Below are 20,710 nucleotides of genomic sequence, written 5' to 3'. Positions count from 1 at the left end.
TATCATTTTGTTGTTTTAAGTAGTCACTGGTCTTCTAAAAAGTTTTAAAAGAATTAGTCTTTTACCTTTATCCATATCTGGAGGTCTTTATTCTTTTTTAAAACAATTCCACACTTCTTTTTTTTTTTATTTATTTTTTTATTTTTATTTTTTTAAATTTTTTTTTTTAACGTTTATTTATTTTTGAGACAGAGAGAGACAGAGCATGAACGGGGGAGGGGCAGAGAGAGAGGGAGACACAGAATCGGAAACAGGCTCCAGGCTCCGAGCCATCTGCCCAGAGCCTGACGCGGGGCTCGAACTCACGGACCGCGAGATCGTGACCTGAGCCGAAGTCGGGCGCTTAACCGACTGAGCCACCCAGGCGCCCCAACAATTCCACACTTCTATTTGGAATAATTTACTTTCATGCTGAAGAACTTATTTTAGAATTTTTAAAAATAAGTTTATTTATTTGAGGGGGGGGGGAGAGAGGGAGAGAGAGAGAGAGAGAGGCAGAGAGAGAGAGAGAGAGAGAGAACAAGTGGGGGGGGGCAGAGGGAGAGGGAGAGATAAAAATCCCAAGCAGGCTATGCACTGTCAGTTCAGAGACTGATGTGGGACTCAAACTCACAAACCATGAGATCATGACCTGAGCTGAAGTCAGACGTTTAACTGACTGAGCCACCCAGGTGCCCCTAGAATTTTTTTTTATATTATAGGTATGCTGGTGAAAAATTCCCTCAGTTTTGGTCTGTTTGAAAATGTCTTCATTTCACCTTTACTTCTGAAACATATTTTTACTGGGTAAAGAATTCTAGGTTGGCAGTTTTCTTTTACTTTTCTTGCAGTGCTTTAAAGATGTCATTTAATTGTCTTTTGGCCTCCATCATTCATATAATTTTTCCCTTGAAGATGTATCCTTTTACTTTGGCTACTTTAAAAACTTTCTTTTATTTTTAGTTTTTAACAGTTAAGTATAATGTTCTTAGAATTTTTTCCTTTGTATTCATTTTATTTGGAATTCATTGAGCTTCTTGCATCTGTGGCGGTGTCCTTCATCAGCTTGGGAAAATTCATAGACATTATCTCTTCAAATATTTCTTTTCCCCATTCCTTCTCTCCTTTTCTTCTAGAACTCTAATCATACATATGGTAGACCATTTGACCGTGTCTTTTCTTTTTTTAAAAAAATCTTTTCCTACTTGTGATTCAGTGTGAATAATTTATTTTGAGCTGCCTTTGAATTCACTGAATCATTCCATAGAGTCAAAATTTCCTATATGGTATAGTTCTAGAAAGTTCATTTGGCTCTTTTCAGAGATTTCATTTCTCTGCTTAAATTCTTCATATTTTTATCCATTTTGTCCATCCTTTCCTCTATTTTATTTACAATATTTATAATAGTTATCTTGATATGTCAGTTAATTTCAACTTCTGAAAATCTATAGATTTGCTTCTATTATTTTCTTTTTAAAAAAATTTTTAAAAATGTTTATTTTTGAGAGAGAGTGAGCTAGAGAGAGCATGTGCATGCATGTGCAAGGGGGGAAGGGGAGAGAGAAAGAGGGGAACAGAATCCAAAGTAGGCTCCAGGCTCTGAGCTGTCAGCACAGAGCCTTACGTGGGGGCTCTAACTCATTTACTAGCAGATCATGACCTGAGTGGAAGTCAGATGCTTAACCGACTGACCACCCAGGTGCCTCTGCTTCTATTATTTTCTTGATTGCAAGTCACATTTTCTTGCTCCTTTGCATGTCTTTTTTTTATTTTGAATTTTAAAAATTTTATGCTGGACATTATATAAAAAGGTGTTAGATATTGACAGAAAGATATTTCTGTCCAGGTAGGGCACACTTTTTCCTCTATCAGGCAGCAAGGTTGAGGGGCTATTCACTTCACTTCCATCAGTAATTGAATCGGGAGGGGAATATTATAGTTTTAGGTTGCTTTAGTTCCCATCTGGTTTCAAATGTATTGAGAATGAGATCTGTTCTGTGTTTAATACGTGTTCCCTGTCTCTGACTTTGGGATTTAATCACTATGGGACCACGGAGATCTTTCTTTACCTTTTTCACCAGTGCCCTAGCTTCTCAAACTGCCCATCATTTATAAAAAACTTGGAGGTAAAGACCGATTGGTGGGGAGTACTGCTTATTCTTTTGAGGGGATCCTCTAGGTGCTAAGATATCACTCAAACTCATGTGTCTATTTTAGATTCTCTTAGAATAACCTTTCACTCAAAAGAATTCCTTTTCTTATGGTGAGCTCAGTCATCTACCCATCTATCCCAAACTCAGCAAATGCTACCAGGGAGGAAATGATTCTTCCCTATCTGGAATTTAATTCCTTTAGACCTCTTTGCATCCATTTATGTATTTATTTATTTATTTTTAGCTTTTCAATTTCCTGTACTTGGTATAGCAAAAATTATGCTTGGCTACAGCCTTTTACATTACAACCTAAAAGAAAACTCATCTAAATTATTTGTAATCCTTATGAAAACCAGGCAAATTAGATATTTTCATATTTATTTAAAGATTAAGATGAAGCTTAGAATGGACCAATTGTCTAACATTATCCTATTTAGAAGCAACAATTAGAATTTCAGTGCAGTTTGAACTTTCAATGCCAGAAGAACATGTGCCCACCTCCCTTCCCAACCTGTCCCTCTTCTGTTTCCATTATTATGGCAGTACTTTAAGGTGACTCAGGAAAAAAAATGTTCTATGGTCAAATCAATCTAAGAAATGCAGTAGGCCATCTCCCTTGCTTTAAGAGTCATGATCTCCATCAGTATGTTAAAGGTCCTACAGTAAAAAACTGGTTTACACAATGTTTTCTACACTTATTTGACCTCAAGACTTCCCTCCACCTCAGCAAATAATATTTATTAGTACTCCACAGAACTAGAGTTATGTGAAGTACATTCTGCACAAAATATACATTATTCTGACTCCCAGATTCTGCTGATTATGTCATCCTAAAAGGTCATTTATGCATTATTTTATAATAATTCACCAAAGCATTTGACAAAAGTCTACAGTGTTAAATTTTATTAATTTTATTAGTCCCTATAGAAGAAACACACATTTAACTGAATATTTAGAATAAATCTACTTTAAGTCATGCATTTTAAAAAAGAAAAATGGTAAATATGAGAGAAAAAAACCAGCATAATAAAATATATTGTTTTATTTAGGATATAGTCTTACCTGAATTATGAAGTAAGTTGCTCCAACACCAGTAATGAGTCATTTTGTAGCATATAAAAATGCTCCTTTAGAAGTATTTTATATCAAAGAAGGGGCCAACATGGTGGAGAAGTAGGGGGATACGAACTTCCTGACTCTTTCAAACAAAGAAATGTTGAAGTCAAAGGACTTTGAACCCCAAGAGTCTGGGAGGAAAAGAGACTGAGTCCCTACCAGGGATACAACGGGACAACCTGACAGGCCATAGATACATGACTGTAAACTGTGAGAGATAAAATGAACAGAGGGGAGGGATCCCCTCCTGCAGAGAGACAAAGGGAAGAGAGAGAGGGAAGAGAAAGAGCAACTGAGGAAGCATAGGACTGTATCTGGACAAGAGTAAAACGTCACACTGGGATGGAGAAAGAGCCAGCCTCTAACTGAGGGGCTTTCTCCAGATTGGGGCTGGCTGCCCTGTTCACTCACCTGGGGAGGAGGGGAGCCAGCCCCGGGCTCAGTGGCTAGGTCAGGGGCACAGTACACAGTAGGAGAAAGCCATCCCCTCCCTGGAGTGCTGCGGGACAGGACAAAGCCTGTCTGGGGACCACATATCAGGGAACTGTACTTCCCCAGTACTGGGGCACACAGAGCAGGAGTCTGAATGCCAGCCATGTGTCAGGGAATGGGAGTTGGTGGAGCCAGATAAACTGCCTCATTTGCACCCACAGCACAGTGAGGATGGCTCATACAGAGTGGTTTGGGACACCAGGTCCGTGGAGGAGAGACTGGGGGGTCGCCATTTTTGTCCCTACCACCACCAAGGCGGGGCCTCAGGGATGGGTCCCTGAGGCCCACAGTGGAGGCAGGACCCGCCTACACCAAACCACTCCCCTCTGTGCCTAGTAACTGCTTATCTACTAGAGTGGGATAGTCGCTGAGGAACCAGATGGTCCCTCCTCCAGACCAGTGCTGCTGTATTGCCTGGTTTAATTCTCAGGCAGTTCTTATTACATAGATATTCTTCCTTCTATTTCTCCTTCTTATCTCTTCCATCTTCAAGTCTGGTTACTCTGGTTGTTGGTTTGTTTAAGCAGACATATTTAATCCATTCTCTTGATATGTCTTCTACACTTCCTTCTTTACTTTCTCTCTCTCTGGATTAAGCCCTTTAGTCTCTGACTGGTCAATGTTTATTTTTAATTTTTCCCCACCCCTGTATTTCTCTTTTTGTATGTGCTCTTCCATTAGCACTGCCTCTACCCTGTTCTTTACTCGTAGATGATGTTTCTGGGTTTTTGCTTTTTTTTTCTTTTCTTTTTCTTTCCTTCTTTCTTTTTTTTTTCTTTGTGTGTTTTCATGTTTTTGTTTTCTGTTTGTTTGTTTGTTTTCCTTTCCAGGGCTACTTCAAGGAACAAATCAAAGCACACTTGGTGGAGGGTCCAAAACGTCACTATGAGTAGGGAAATAAAATAACCAAAGTCACAACAACAGAGAGCAAGTAACACTCCAAAAAACACCTCCTGAAGGACTAAGCCCTGGACAGTGTATGATCCCCCTTTAATATAGCAGTGCTCGCAGGTGCAGAGCACATAACAAGCTTTTAAAACACATAAAGGACAGAAAAGTAGCCAAAATGATGAAATGGAAGAATTCTCCTCAAAAGAAATTCCAGGAAGATATGACAGCTAAAGAATTGATCAAAACAAATATAATCAATATAACTGAACAAGAATTTAGAATAATAGTTATAAGATTAATTGCTGGGCTTGAAAAAAGCATCGGAGACAGGAATCTGTTGCTGCAGAGATCAAGGAACTAAAAAATAGTAATGATTAATTTAAAAATGCTATAAATTAGGTGCAAAATAAAATGGAGGCAGTCACAGTGTGTATTGAAGAGGCAGAGGGGAGAATAGGTGAAATAGAAGATAAAATTCTAGAAAAAGAGGAAGCTGAGAAAAAGAGATAAAAAATTCTGGATCAGGAGGGGAGAATTAGAGAATCAAGTGATTAGTGAAATGGAACAATATCCGTATCATAGGCATTTCAGAAGAAGAAGAAGAGAGAGAAAGGGGCCAAAGGTGTACTTGAACAAATCATCACTGAGAACTTCCCCAATATGGGGAAGGAAACAGACATTGAAATCCAGGAGGCACAGAGAGCTCCCTTCAGATGTAACATGAATCAATCTTCTGCATGACATATCATAGTGAAACTGGCAAAATACAAGGATAAAGAGAGAATTCTGAAAGCATCTGGGGATAAGCAGGCCTTAACATACAAAGGTAGACACATAAGGGTAGTAGCAGACCTATCTACTGAAACTTGGCAGGCAAGAAAGGAATAGCAGGAAATCATCAATGTGATGAACAGAAAAAATATGCAGCCAAGAATCTTTTATCCAGCAAGCCTGTTACTCAGAATAGAAGGAGAGATAAAGGTTTTCCCAAACAAACAAAAACTGAAGGAATTCATCACCACTAAACCAGCCCTACAAGAGATCCTAAGGAGGACTCTGTGAGTGGAATGTTACAAGGACCACAAAGTACCAGAGACATCACTACAAGCATGAAACCTACAGATAACTCAATGACTCCAAACCCATATCTTTCAATAATAACACTGAATGTAAATGGACTAAATGCTCCAACCAAAAGACATAGAGTATAAGAATGGATAAAAAACAAGACCCATCTACTTTCGTTCTACAAGAGACCCATTTTAGACCTGAGGACACCTTCAGATTAAAAGTGAGGTGATGGAAAACCATCTATCATGCTACTGGAAGTCAAAAGAAAGCTGGAGTAGCCATACTTATATCAGACAAACTAGATTTTAAACTAAAGGTTGTAACAAGAGATGAAGAATGACATTATATAATAATTATGGTGTCTATCCATTAGGAAGAGCTAACAATTATAAATGTCTATGCACCAAATTCAGAAGCACCCAAATATATAGAACAGTCACAAACATAAGCAATCTTATTGGTAAGAATGTGGTAACTGCAGGGGACTTTAATACTCCACTTACAACAATGGACAGATCATCTAGACAGAAAATCAATAACGAAACAATGGTTCTGAATGATACACTGGACTGGATGGACTTGACAGATATATTTAGAACTTTTCATCCTAAAGCAGAATATACTTTCTTCTCGAGTGCACATGGAATATTCTCCAAGGTAGATCACATACTGGGTCACAAAACAGCCCTCAATGAATATAAAAGAATTGAGATATTACCATGCACACTTTCAGATCACAATGCTATGAAGCTTGAAATTAACCACAGGAAAAGTTTGGAAAACCTCCAAAAGCATGGAGGTTAAAGAACATCCTACTAAAGAACAAATAGGTCAACTGGGCAATTAAAGAACAAATTAAAAGATATATGAAAACAAATGAAAATGAAAACACAACAATCCAAATCTTTTGGGATGCAGCAAAGGCAATCCTAAGAGGAAAATACATTGTAATCCAGGCCTATCTCAAGAAACAAGAAAAATCCCAAATACAAAATCTAATAGCACACCTAAATGAACTAGAAGCAGAACAGCAAAGACAGCCCAAACCCAGCAGAAGAAGAGAAATAATAAAGATCAGAGCAGAAATAAACAATATAGACTCCAAAAACATAGTAGAACAGATTAATGAAATGAAGAGTTAGTTTTTTGAAAAAATAAACAAAATTGATAAACCTCTAGCCAGGCTTCTCAAAAAGAAAAGGGAGATGACCCAAATAGATAAAATCATGAATTAAAATGGAACTATTACCACCAATCCCTCAGAAATACAAGCAATTATCAGGGAATACTATGAAAAATTATATGCCAACAAGGTGAACAACCTGGAAAAATGGGCAAATTCCTAAACATCCACACACTACCAAAACTCAAACAGGAAGAAATAGAAAATTTGAGCAGACCATAACTAGTGAAGAAATTGAATCAGTTATCAAAAATCTCCCAACAAATAAGAGTCCAGGACCAGATGGCTTCCCTGAGAAATTCTAACAGACATTTAAAGCAGAGTTAATACCTATCCTTCTCAAGCTGTTCCAAAAGATAAGAAATGGAAGGAAACCTTCCAAACTCATTCTATGAAGCCAGCATTACTTTGATTCACAAACCAGACAGAGACCCAACAAAAAAGGAGAACTACAGGCCAATATCCCTGAAGAACATGGATGCAAAATTTCTCAACAAAATACTAGAAAGTCGAATTCAACAGCATATGAAAAGAATTATTCACCATGATCAAGTGGACTGCAGGGCTGGTTCAATATTCAAGAATCAATCAGTATGGTACATCACATTAATAAAAGGAAGGATAAGAATCATATGATCCTGTCAATTGATGCAGAAAAAGCATTTGAAAAAATACAGCATCCTTTCTTAATAAAAACCCTCAAGAAAGTTGGGATAGAAGGAACATACTTAAATATCATAAAAGCCATATATGAAAAGCCCACAGCTAATATCATCCTCAATGGGGAAAAACTGAGAGCTTTCCCCCTGAGATCAAGAACACAACAGGGATGTCCACTCTCACCGCTGTTGTTTAACATAGTGTTGGAAGTCCTAGCATCAGCAATCAAACAACAAAGAAAAAAAAAGGCATCAAAATTGGCAAAGAAGTCAAACTTTCACTTTTTGCAGATGACATGATACTCTACATGGAAACCCAAAAGACTCCACCAAAAGTCTGCTAGAACTGACACATGAATTCAGCAAAATTGCAGGGTACAAAATGAATGAGAGAAATTGGTTGCATGTTTATACACAAATAATGAGGCAACAGAAAGAGAAATAAAGAAACTGATCTTATTTACCAAGGACCATAAAATACCTAGAAATCAATCTAACTAAAGATGTAAAAGATTTGTATGCTGAAAACTATAGAAAGCTTATGAAGGAAATTGAAGAAGACACAAAGCAATGGAAAAACATCCCATGCTCATGGATTGGAAGAATAAATATTGTTAAAATGTCAATACTACCGAAAGTAATCTACATATTCAGTGTAATCCCAATCAAAATTGCATCAGCGATTCTTCTCAAAGCTAGAACAAACACTCCTAAAACTTATATGGAACGACAAAAGACCCTGAATAGCCAAAGTAATACTGAAGAAGAAAACCAAAGTGGGAGGCATCACAATCTCAGACTTTAACCTCTACTACAAAGCTGTAATCATCAAGACAGTATGGTATTGGCACAAAAACACAGACACATAGACCAATGGGATAGAATAGAGAACCCAGAATTGGACCTAAAAATGTATGGCCAACTAATCTTTGACAAAGCAGTAAAGAATATCCGATGGAAAAAAGACAGTCTCTTTAACAAATGGTGCTGAGAGAACTGGACAGCAACATGCAGAAGAATGAAACTAGACCAATTTCCTACACCATTCACAAAAATAAACTCAAATTGGATGAAGGACCTGAATGTGAGACAGGAAACCATCAAAAGCCTAGAGGAGGAAGCAGGCAACAACCTCAGCCTCAACAATTTCTTTTTTTTTATTTTTTTTTTATTTTTTTTTAATTTTTTAATATATGAAATTTACTGTCAAATTGGTTTCCATACAACACCCAGTGCTCATCCCAAAAGGTTCCCTCCTCAATACCCATCACCCACCCTGCCCTCCCTCCCACCCTGCCCTCCCTCCCACCCCCCATCAACCCTCAGTTTGTTCTCAGTTTTTAACAGTCTCTTATGCTTTGGCTCTCTCCCACTCTAACCTCTTTTTTTTTTTTTTTTTCCCTTCCCCTCCCCCATGGGTTTCTGTTATGTTTCTCAGGATCCACATAAGAGTGAAACCATATGGTATCTGTCTTTCTCTGTATGGCTTATTTCACTTAGCATCACACTCTCCAGTTCCATCCATGTTGCTACAAAACAGCCTCAACAATTTCTTACTTGACACATCTCCAAGGGCAAGGAAATTAAAAGCAAAAATGAACTATTGGAACCTCATCAATATAAAAAAGCTTCTGCACTGCAAAGGAAACAATCAACAAAACTAAAAGGCAACCGACGGAATGGGAAAAGATATTTGCAAATGACATATTGGATAAAGAGCTAGTATCCAAAATCTATAAAGAACTCACCAAACTCCACACCCAAAAAGCAAATAATCCAGTGGAGAAATGGGCAGAAGACATGAATATACAGTTTTCTAAAGAAGACATCCAGATGGCCAACAGACACATGAAACAATGGTCAACGCCACTCATCATCACGGAAATACAAATCAAAGCCACACTGAGATACCACCTCACGTTGGTCAGAGTGGCTAAAATGAACAAATCAGGAGACTATAGATGCTGGCGAGGATGTGGACAAATGGGAACCCTCTTGCACTGTTGGTGGGAATGCAAACTGGTGCAACCGCTCTGGAAAACAGTATGGAGATTCCTCAAAAAGTTAAAAATAGAATTACCCCATGACCCAGCAATAGTACTGCTAGGAATTTACCCAAGGGATACAGGAGTGCTGATGCATGGGGGCACATGCACCCCAATGTTTATAGCAGCACTTTCAACAATAACCAAATTATGGAAAGAGCCTAAATGTCCATCAACTGATGAATGGACAAAGAAGATGTGGTTTATATATACAATGGAATAGTACTTGGCAATGAGAATGAAATCCCGCCATTTGCAGTAACATGGATGGAATTGAAAGGTATTACGCTAAATGAAATAAGTCAGTCAGAGAAAGATAGATATCATATGTTTTCACTCATATATGGATCTTGAGAAACTTAACAGAAGACCATGGGGGAAGGGAAGGGAGAAAAAATAGTTACAGAGAGTGAGGGAGGCAAACCATAAGAGACTCTTAAATACAAAGAACAAACTGAGGGTTGATAGGGGGTGGGGGAGAGGGGAAAGTGGGTGATGGGCACTGAGGAGGGCACTTGTTGGGATGAGCACTGGGTATTATATGGAAGCCAATTTGACAATAAATTATATTAAAAAAAGAAGTATTTTATATTAAAAGAACAAGGAAGTTCAGCAACTGAGAAACATAGCTGTCTAGACAGAGGTGATAAAAACAGAAGTATTTTCTCCATAGGGTAGATTTATGGGATATCACTCTCTTGTCTTATAACATTTTTGTATGGATTTAACTGTAAAGATTAAAGTAAAACCTATAAAACATACATGTTGCAAGAAATCCGTTAGAGTGTGTTAATCTGGTTAAGACTCATGGTACAAAATTTCTTATAAACTGAAAATCAAAATGGCCTCTATTGGATCTTCTGGAATATCTACCAATTCAAGAGTAAATGAATGTCCATCTTTTTTTTTTTTTTTTTTTTTTTTTTTTTTTTAGGCAGGAGTGCTCTGTGTGGTTTGAAAGCATCATGACCATGATCTGCTGAGTGGGAAATTCAGGGCGTTAGACTCAGACACACCAGGCAGTCGCTATGTCTCAGGACAGGAGGGTATGCTCCTGATTCTGAATACCACATGTTTACTGAGAAACATGTGACTACTTACTTGACCAAAAAATCATACATTTATCTCCCAATATTGCTCAAATAGATGATGAATAGTGGTTCCCTTTATGGGAATACAAAAACAACATTTACCTTAGAAAAATATGGTGACCTCTCATATACTCATAATCCCAGCTTAATTATCAACTCTTGGCCAATCTTGTTTATCTATACCTCTTCCCACTTCCTATCACTCCCAGTCCTTCCTCCCCCAACTGGATTATTTTAAGGCAAATCCTAGATATTTCATTTCAGAATAATTCTCTAAGGATTTTTTATTTGTTTCCTGCATGTTTCTTTTTGTCTTAATAAATCTTTAATTTTGGAAGCATTTTGGTTTACAGAAAATTTGCAAATTTAGTGCAGAGAGTTTCCATATACTCTATACTCAGTTTTTTCTATTAGTAACATTTTATATTCATATGAAATTTGAATTTTAATACTGATACATTTTTATTAATTAGAGTCCATGGTTTATTCAGATTTCCTAGTTTTTGCCTTATGTATATTTTTTGTTCTAGGATCCTATACAGAGCATTAAATTTAGCTACCATGTCTCCTTACTTACCATGTCTCCTTACAGTCTCCTCGTGACTGTGACAGTTTCTCAAACACTCTCTGGTTTTTGAAAAGCTTGACAGTTTTGAGAAATATTGGTCAGGTGTTTTGCAGAATATTTCTTTTAAAAAAATGTTTATTTATTTATTTTGAAAAAGAGAGAGGGAGGGGCAGAGACAGAGGGAGAGAGAATATTTCTTTTTCTTAAAAAAATGTTTACTTATTTATTTTGAAAGAGAAAGAGGGATGGGAAGAGACAGAGGGAGAGAGAATCCCAAGCAGGCTCTGAAAGCCCCACGTGGGGCTCAATCTCAAGACCCTGAGATCATGACCTGAGTCAAAATCAAGAGTTGGATGCTCAACTGACTGAGTGACCCAGGCGCCCCTAGAATATTTCTTAATTTCTTAATTGATTTCTTAATTTCTGGTGTTTTTTCAAAATTAGACTGGGACTATGGGATTTGGAGGGGGAGGCTACAGAGGTAAAGTGCCATTCTTATCATATGAATGGATCAATGGTATGTACTATCAACATATCATTGCTCTTAACCTTCATCACCTGAGGTAGTGTTGTCAGGTTTCTTTGCCGTGAAGTCATTCCTTTCCCCAGTTTTAATACCCTTTGAAAAGAGTACGTTGTATGCAACCCACATTTAATGAGTGGGGAATTATGCTCCACCTTCTTGAAGTGAAATATCTACATAAGTTATTTGAAATTCTCCTCTGAGGAGATTTGTCTATTCTTTCATATTTATTTATTCAATCTTTTATTTATATCAGTATGTAATCATGGATATTTATACCTTGAATTATAATCCAATACTAACTTTTTTATTTTGTTGGTCAAATTATTCCAGCTTCAGCCATTGAGAGTTCTTTCAGTTGACTTCTGTGTCCCTTTGACATATTGCCATCATAGTGGGGCTTTTTGTTAATTTGTTTAAACACTTCCTTACTATGCTTCAGTCTTCTCTTATATATTTCCTGCCCCAGTCTTAGAATCATCACTTTTGGATTTATTTATTTATTTATTTTTTTGGAGAATGGTACTAGAAATTTAGATCTAGGCTCTAGATGAGTTTATTACTACTGGAGTATCACTGTTTCAGGGTTCTCTCAGCTGACAGAACAACAAAATGTATATCTGTAAGTATTTCTGTAGTAACTATTTGTATATTAAGCTAAAATGAATTCATACTGATGTCTCAAACTCAAATTCATTACCACATAGATCATTCTTATCTTTTCCCCTTTGTAGCCTCTCCTCCAACAGTGAGAATCCTGTCTCCCACCATCTGCCACCCATTTTACGTTACTGATTTAATTGCAGTATATTCGTATGGTGGTTTCCAAATTGTTAACCCAACTTCCATGGGAAATAACTTCATCAATTAAAACATAGTTCTCATGGGCAATTTCTTTTGTTTTTAGTTTTACATACTCCACTCATTTACAAAGTTACTTAGGTCAGCACCTCATTCTTCCACCCATCTAAAGAATTTCTAAAATCGAAAATAGGACAAAAACTATAATAAAATAAAGCAACCCATAAAACCATTCTCACCCCCTTAAAATTAATAATTCCCCAATACCATCAAATATTTAAGCAGAATTCACATTGTCTTCTATTATCCAATAAATGTTTTATTTTACTGCTGCTTTATTTGAGTCACAATATAAACAGGTCTCACCCATTGGATCTGACTGATGTACCTCTTAAGATTCTTTTGATCTACAGGTTTTGTGCCCTCATTTTTATGTTGTCATTTATTTTTTGAAAAAAAATATTTGTTCTATAGAATTTTCCATATTTTGATTTTGCTAATATTTAATATCATCCTTTCTCTGTATTTTCTATCATCCAATATTCCCGTTATTTGTATTTCTTGTAGTCTTTTTTTTTATTTTTATTAAAAAAAAATTTTTTTTAACGTTTATTTATTTTTGAGACAGAGAGAGACACAGCATGAACGGGGGAGGGGCAGAGAGAGAGGGAAACACAGAATCGGAAGCAGGCTCCAGGCTCTGAGCCATCAGCCCGGGGCCTGACGCGGGGCTCGAACCCGTGGACCGCAAGATCGTGACCTGAGCCGAAGCTGGATGCTTAACCGACTGAGCCACCCAGGCGCCCCTCTTGTAGTCTTTTATTTATATCCAGAAGTCTGAGCAGATTTAATGTAAGAAGGATGCTAATATTTCACACACAGTGTTGAGTATGTAGGCCATTCCATCAAGAACCACATACTATCTACATATCTCTCTTTATGTGATGCTAAGACTGATCAATGTGTTAAGATATTGTCACCTTAACTATCTATTATAAAGTTCACCATTAGCCTTTTACCTAATCTTTTTAGCAACAGTTGATATTTATTGCTCAGATTCATTTTTCAACAGGGCTCAGAAAATAGTGATATTCTAATTGTGTCATTTTAATGCATTTGGTAGTTGTAAAGAACTTTATTCAACCATTGGTTTCCAGGAAACACAGTTTATACAGGAATGCCTGATTCTTTCTCTTTAATTTTTTAGTTTTCAGCATAATAAATTGACCCTCTAGCAACCCTTCAAGATTCATTTTTCACAAAATTTTATGTTTCAATCTATTGTTATTAATTATCAAAATTAATTTTGATCCTCAAATTTCCTCTTTATTGACCCATGGAAGACTCTCAAATTGGCTGTGTCCTTTTTACTTGAATCTGATGTTGACAGTTTCTTTGCTTTGATATCAAGCTCATCTTGTACATTTCCTGCCTCAGATCTGGAATAAGTCATTTTTCAATGATCCCTGGTTCCTTTTAATAGGAAATAGTACTTAGAGCTATGGGTTCAAGGATGATATACTGCTTCTAGGTTGATCATTATTTATAGGCCTTTTTCAATGGGCATAGCTAGGAGATGTATACTCTCCAAAGAAAAAATACATCATGAGTTCATATTGATGTTTCTGATTTGAATTTAGCATCACATGGTTTTTACTCAGCTTCCTTTATTTTATAATTGCATTTATTATGCTAAAAACCTTGATTCCAAGTGAAAATAATGTAATTTATTATTTTAAAGGAAACAGACACAAAAGAAAATATACTTTGTGATTTCATTTACACCAGGTTCAAAGAACAGGGAACAGTAGTGTATAGTATTCAGAAATTAATGCTTAGGAGGGAAGACTATAGAGAAAAGCAAAGAAGTGATTACCAAAGAGTCAGGATGGTAGCTAATTTTAAAAGAAGAGAGGGAGTTGCAGTTGGGGGAAGCACTTGAGTTTTTGGCTTCAGGCAATGTTTTCTTCTTGACTTGGGTAGTGATTACAGGGGTGTCCATTTTAAAACAGTTCTTAAATTGACCATATGTGCTTTATGATTTTTGTTCTCTCTGTTATATTTATCTCCCCCCACCTTCTCTGTAAAGTGACAACACAGCAGCACCTGGGTGGCTCCATTAGTTAAGGGTCTGACTCTTGGTTTCAGCTTAGGTCATGATCTCAGGGTTGTGGGATTGAGCCCTGCATGGGGCTCCATGCTGACAGCATAAAGCCTGGTTAGGATTCTCTCTCTCCCTCTCTCTCTGCACCTCTCCCCCACATGTGTTCTCTCTTTCTCAAAATAAACAAACAAAAAATAGTGACAGCACAAAACAAAAAATTAAAAATGGACAGATTGACAAAATCATGGTCCTGATTTGTTATGAGAAGACACAGTTATATGTAATCTGTGTCTGACTCTGAGAGGGAGAACTGCCATGAGCCCACAGCAGAATTGAATTGAAAGGTGGTAACAGTAATCATTGAAGAGAAAGTACCTACTGAAGCCTAAGAATCATAATCTATTCATTTATTAATTCATCAATAAACTTTCATTGAGTTCTTCCTATGTGGTGGGCACTGGTGTAGGCACAGGGAGTATTTAGATGAATAAAATAGGGTGTTTGTTCTGAGAAGGGGCTGGGGCTGGTAATACTCATCTAAATAAATCAGTACAATAAAATGTGGATTCTATGACAAATGTCTTTATAGCACAAAGTCAGGGAAATGGGTAATGATTCAGGTAAAGATAACAATCACTCTATCTTTTCTTTAATGTTTACTTATTTTGAGACAGGGAGGAGTGGGTGTGCACATGGTGGGGAGGGGCAGAGAGAGGGAGAGAGAATCCCAAGCATGCTCCTCACATTCAGCATAGAGCCCAGTGTGGGGCTTGCAGTTTTTTTTTTAACCAGAAGGAAATCTTGCAGTTTTTTTTTTAACCAGAAGGAAATATTATACAGGAAATTAAGAATCCAAAAAACCTTTGCAATTTAAAGGACTCAAGATATTTTCATAGAAGGACTATTGATATTAAAAATCTGTTTCCCACTAATCCTTGAACCTTAAAAGAAAGTGTTAGAGAGGGAGGAGCCAAGATGGTGAAAGAGCATGGAGGTTTTTTTGTGTCTTGTATCCCTGAAATACAGCCAGATCAACACTAAATCATCCTGAACACCTAGAAAACTGATTTGAGGATGAACACAACAATCTGCACAACCTGAACCACAGAACTCACAGAACTCCTCGCGTGGAGAGGTGAACCGGGGGAGAGAGAAGACGCAAAGGGCAAGGAGCTGTTTTTGCTTGCAGAGAGAGGACAGAGACAGGGGGAGAGTATGGGAAAAGCACCTTTCCACCCCCGCAAAGCAGCTGGAGAGAAAGTGGAAGAGTGGAAACAGCTTCAGGGACTGAACTAAAAAAGGAGAAAGGAGAAAGGAGAGGGTTTAAGTTCCATAAGACTCTATAAACAGGGGGAGCATAGAGCCTGAAACTACACAGCTCAATACCTGGTGGTGCTCTGGTGGGAAGGGCAAATCCTCAGAAGCAGAGTGAGGTCCAGAGAGTCCTTGGGCCACATGGGGAGAGGTGGTTCCCCTGCTGGGAAGACATTTGGTAGAGGCTGTGCGGCCACCCCATAGGCAAAGGTCCCAGCAAACTCTGGAGAATGGCCACATTTGCTGGTGCTGGAACAACATCATTAAGGGTGAAGCCTGGTGCCAGATGTATGTTGTGATTTTCCATAATCCCTGAAACGCTACTGCTACATGATCGAATGAACTTTTTCTGGGGTGGGCTGGCACCAAGCCACAGTCTCTGGCATTGGCAGCAGCACAGTCCTGCGAATGTTCCTGGGTGCGCTGGCACCTGGCCCATTACTTGGGCCGCAGAAGGTCTGAGTAGGTAAAAGCCACAGTCCCTCAGCAGTGAGGGGTTGGGAAACGTAGCCACATCTGAGATAAAACTCAGGAGGGAGGTGCCATCTGGCAACCTGATGGCTTGGTCACGGCCAGTGTAAAAGCAGGGAATGGATGGAAGCCAGAAACAAAGGACGGGTGTGCCATTGCTGGTTGGGGAGGACAGAGTTCCAATACTAGAGACTGGGTAGCTGGGTGATGCCATTTTTACCCCTCCCGCACATGTGTATACACACCTACAAGCGCCACAACAATCCACCCCAGTAAGCTAGGCAACGCCATCTTGTGGAGAACAGAGTCATTGCACTAAACCTCTCCCAACTGGGCCAACCTCACTCTTCAGGAACACCACAAGTCTCTCTGCCTGCTTTGTTTATGGACTATAAAGTGCTTCATAGTTTGATTTTTGGGGAAAATGATGTAATTTCAATCATATTTTAGTCTGTTCGCTGGTCCATCTATTCAATTTTCTTTTTTTTTTTCTTTTTCTTGAATACAGAAAGAGAAATAATTTATTTTTATTTTTACTTTTTACTAAAAATATTTTTCTTTAATTTTTTCTTCTATATTTTTTTACCTTTTTGTAAATTTTTAAAATTCTATTTTACTTCCATCATTTCATTTTATTGTAGTTCAGTGTATTCATTTCAAATTTTCAAACATTTTCCTTTTTTTTCTCTTTCCTCTCCCTTTTTTCTCTAATCTCTCAAGCTCCTTTCAACAACCAGACCAAAACACACCTAGGATCTAGCATCATTTATTCGATTTGTGTGTGTGTGTGTGTGTGTGTGTATTGTTGTTTTTAATTTTTTAATTTTAATTTTTTTAACCTTATGAATTCCTTTTCTTCCTTCAAGATGACAAAATAAAGGAATTCACCCCAAAAGAAAGAGCAGGAATAAACAATGGCCAGGAACTTAATTAACACAGATACAGGCAAGATGTCTGAACCAGAATTTAGAATCACGATGATAAGAATACTAGCTGGGGTTAAAAATAGATTAGAAGCCCTTTCGGCTGAGATAAAAGAAGTAAAAGCTAGTCAGGATGAAATAAAAAAAATGTTATAATTGAGCTGCAATCTCGGATGGCTGCCACGGTGGCAAGGATGGATGAGGCAGAACAGAGCATCAACTATATAGAGGACAAACTTATGGAGAAAAATGAAGCTGAAAAAAAGAGGGAGACTAAGGAAAAAGAGCACAATTCAAGAATTAGAGAATTCAGTGACTCATTAAAAAAGAACAACATCAGAATCATAAGGGTCCCAGAAGAGGAAGAGAGAGAAAAAGGGGTAGAAGAGTTATATGAGCAACACATAGAGGAAAACTTTCCTAACCTGGGAAAAGACACAGACATCAAAATCCAGGAAGCACAGAGGACTCTCATTAGATTCAACAAAAACTGACCATCAACAAGATATTTCATAGTCAAATTCCTAAAATACTCAGGCAAGGAAAGAATCACGAAAGCAGAAAGGGAAAAAAAGTCCTTAACATACAAGGGAAGACAGATCAGGTTCACAGCAGACCTATTCATAGAAACTTAGCAGGCCAGAAAGGAGTGGCAGGGTATATTCAATGTGCTGAATTGGAAAAATATGCAGCCAAGAATTCTTTATCCAGCAAACCTGTCATTGAAAATAGAAGGAGAGATTAAAAGTTTCCGAGACAAACAAAAATTAAACAAGTTCATGACTACCGAACCAGACCTGCAAGAAATTTTAAGGGAGACTCTGAGGGTAGAAGAGACCAAAAAAAAAAAAAAAAAAAAAAAAAAAAAGAGCAAAAGCAACAAAGACTTGAAAGGACCAGAGACTTCAAGTATACAAGAAACATAATGGCAAGAAATTCCTATCTTTCAGTACTCACTCTAAATGTCAATGGATTCAATGCTCCAATCAAAAGACATAGGGTAATAGAATGGATATGAAAACAAGATCCATCTATATGCTGTTTACACGAGACCCACTTTAGACCTAAAGGCACCTTCAGATTGAAAGTAAGGGGGTGGAGAACCATCTGCCATGCTAATGGTCAACAAAAGGAAGCTGGAGTAACCATACTTATATCAGACAGTCTAGATTTTGAAATAAAGACTGTAATAAGATTACAGGGGTGTATCCACCAAGAAGACCTAACAATTGTAAGCATTTATGCTCCAAATGTGAGAGAACCCAAATATATAAATAAATTAATCACAAACATAAAGAAACTCATTGATAATAATACCATAATAGTAGGGGAATTCAAAACCCCACTTACAGCAATGGCCAGATCATCTAAACAGAACATCAACAAGGAAACAATGGCTTTGAATGATACACTGGACCAGATGGACTTAACAGATATATTCAGAACATTTCATCCTAAAGCAGCAGAATATATACTCTTATCCAGTGCACATGGAACACTGTCCAGAATAGATCACATACTGGGACACAAATCAGCCCTCAACAAGTACAAAAAGATCGAGATCATACTGTGCATATCTTCAGACCACAATGCTAGGAAATTTGAAATCAACCACAAGAAAAAATTTGGAAAGATAACAAATACTTGGAGACTAAAGAACATCCTATTAAAGAATGAATGGGCTAACCAAGAAGTCAAAGAGGAGATTAAAAAGTAGATGGGAGCCAATGAAAATGGTAACGCCACAGCCCAAAACCTCTGGGATGCAGCAAAAGCAGTCATAAGAGGAAAGTATATAGCAATCCAGGCCTTCCTAAAGAAGGAAGAAAGATCTCAGATACACAACCTAACCTTACACCTTAAAGAACTGGAAAAAGAACAGCAAATAAAACCCAAAGCCAGCAGAAGACAGGAAATAATAAAAATTAGAGCAGAAATCAATGCTATTGGAACAAACAAACCAAAAAACAAAAAACAAAAAAAAAAAACAGTAGAATAGATAAATGGAACCAAAAGCTGGTTCTTTGAAAGAATTAACAAAATTGATAAACCACTAGCCAGTTTGATCAAAAAAAAAAAAAAAAAAAAAGGAAAGGACCCAAATAAATAAAATCAAGAATGAAAGATTAGAGATCACAACCCACACAGCAGAAATAAAAACAATAATAAGAGAATATTATGAGCAATTATATGCCAATAAAATGGGCAATCTGGAAGAAATGGCCAAATTCCTAGAAACATATAAACTACCAAAACTGAAACAGGAATAAATAGAAAATTTGAAGAGACCCATAACCAGTAAAGAAATTGAACTAGTAATCAAAAATCTGCCAAAAAACTAGAGTCCAGGGCCAGATGGCTTTCCAGGGGAATTCTACCAAACATTTAAGGAAGAGTTAACACCTATTCTCTTGAAGCTGTTCTAAAAAATAGAAATGGAAGGAAAACTTTTAAGCTCATTCTATGAAGCCAGCATTACCTTGATTCCAAAACCAAAGACCCCACTAAAAAGGAGAACTATAGACCAATTTCCCTGATGAACATGGATGCAAAAATCCTCAATGAGATATTAGTCAACTGGATCCAACAATACATTAAAAAATTATTCACCACGACCAAGTGGGATTTATACCTAGGATGCAGGGCTGGTTCAATAATCAAAACAATCAATTATGATTTATCACATCAATAAAAGAAAGGCCACAACCACATGATACTCTCAATAGATGCAGAGAAAGCATTTGACAGAATATAGCATCCTTTATTGATAAAAACCCTCAAGAAAGTAGGAATAGGAGCATACCTCGAGATCATAAAAGCCATTTATAAAAGACCCAATGCGGGGCGCCTGGGTGGCTCAGTCGGTTGAGCCTCCGACTTCAGCTCAGGTCACAATCTTGCGGTCCGTCAGTTTGAGCCCCGCGTCAGGCTCTGGGCTGATAGCCCAGAGCCTGGAGCCTGCTTCCAGTTCTGTGTCTCCCTCTCTCTCTGCCCCTCCCCCGTTCATGCTCTGTCTCTCTCTGTCTCAAAAATAAATAAATGTTAAAAAAAAATTAAAAAAAAAAAAAAGACCCAACGCTAATATTATTCTCAATGGGGAAAAACTGAGAGCTTTCTCCCTAAGTTCAGGAACAAGACAGGGATGTCCACTCTCACCAGTGTTATTCAACATAGTATTAGAAGTCTTAGCCTCAGCAATCAGACAACACAAAGAAATAAAAGGCTTCCAAATCAGCCAGGAGGAGGTCAAACTTTCACTGTTCGCAGATGACATGATACTCTATATGGAAAACCCAAAAGATTCCACTAAAAAACTGCTAGAACTG

The sequence above is a fragment of the Panthera pardus genome, unplaced genomic scaffold, assembly GCF_024362965.1.
Source record: "Panthera pardus isolate Hobbes unplaced genomic scaffold, ASM2436296v1 HiC_scaffold_6, whole genome shotgun sequence".
Taxonomy (NCBI): domain Eukaryota; kingdom Metazoa; phylum Chordata; class Mammalia; order Carnivora; family Felidae; genus Panthera; species Panthera pardus.
Note: the sequence above shows the minus strand (reverse complement) of the source record.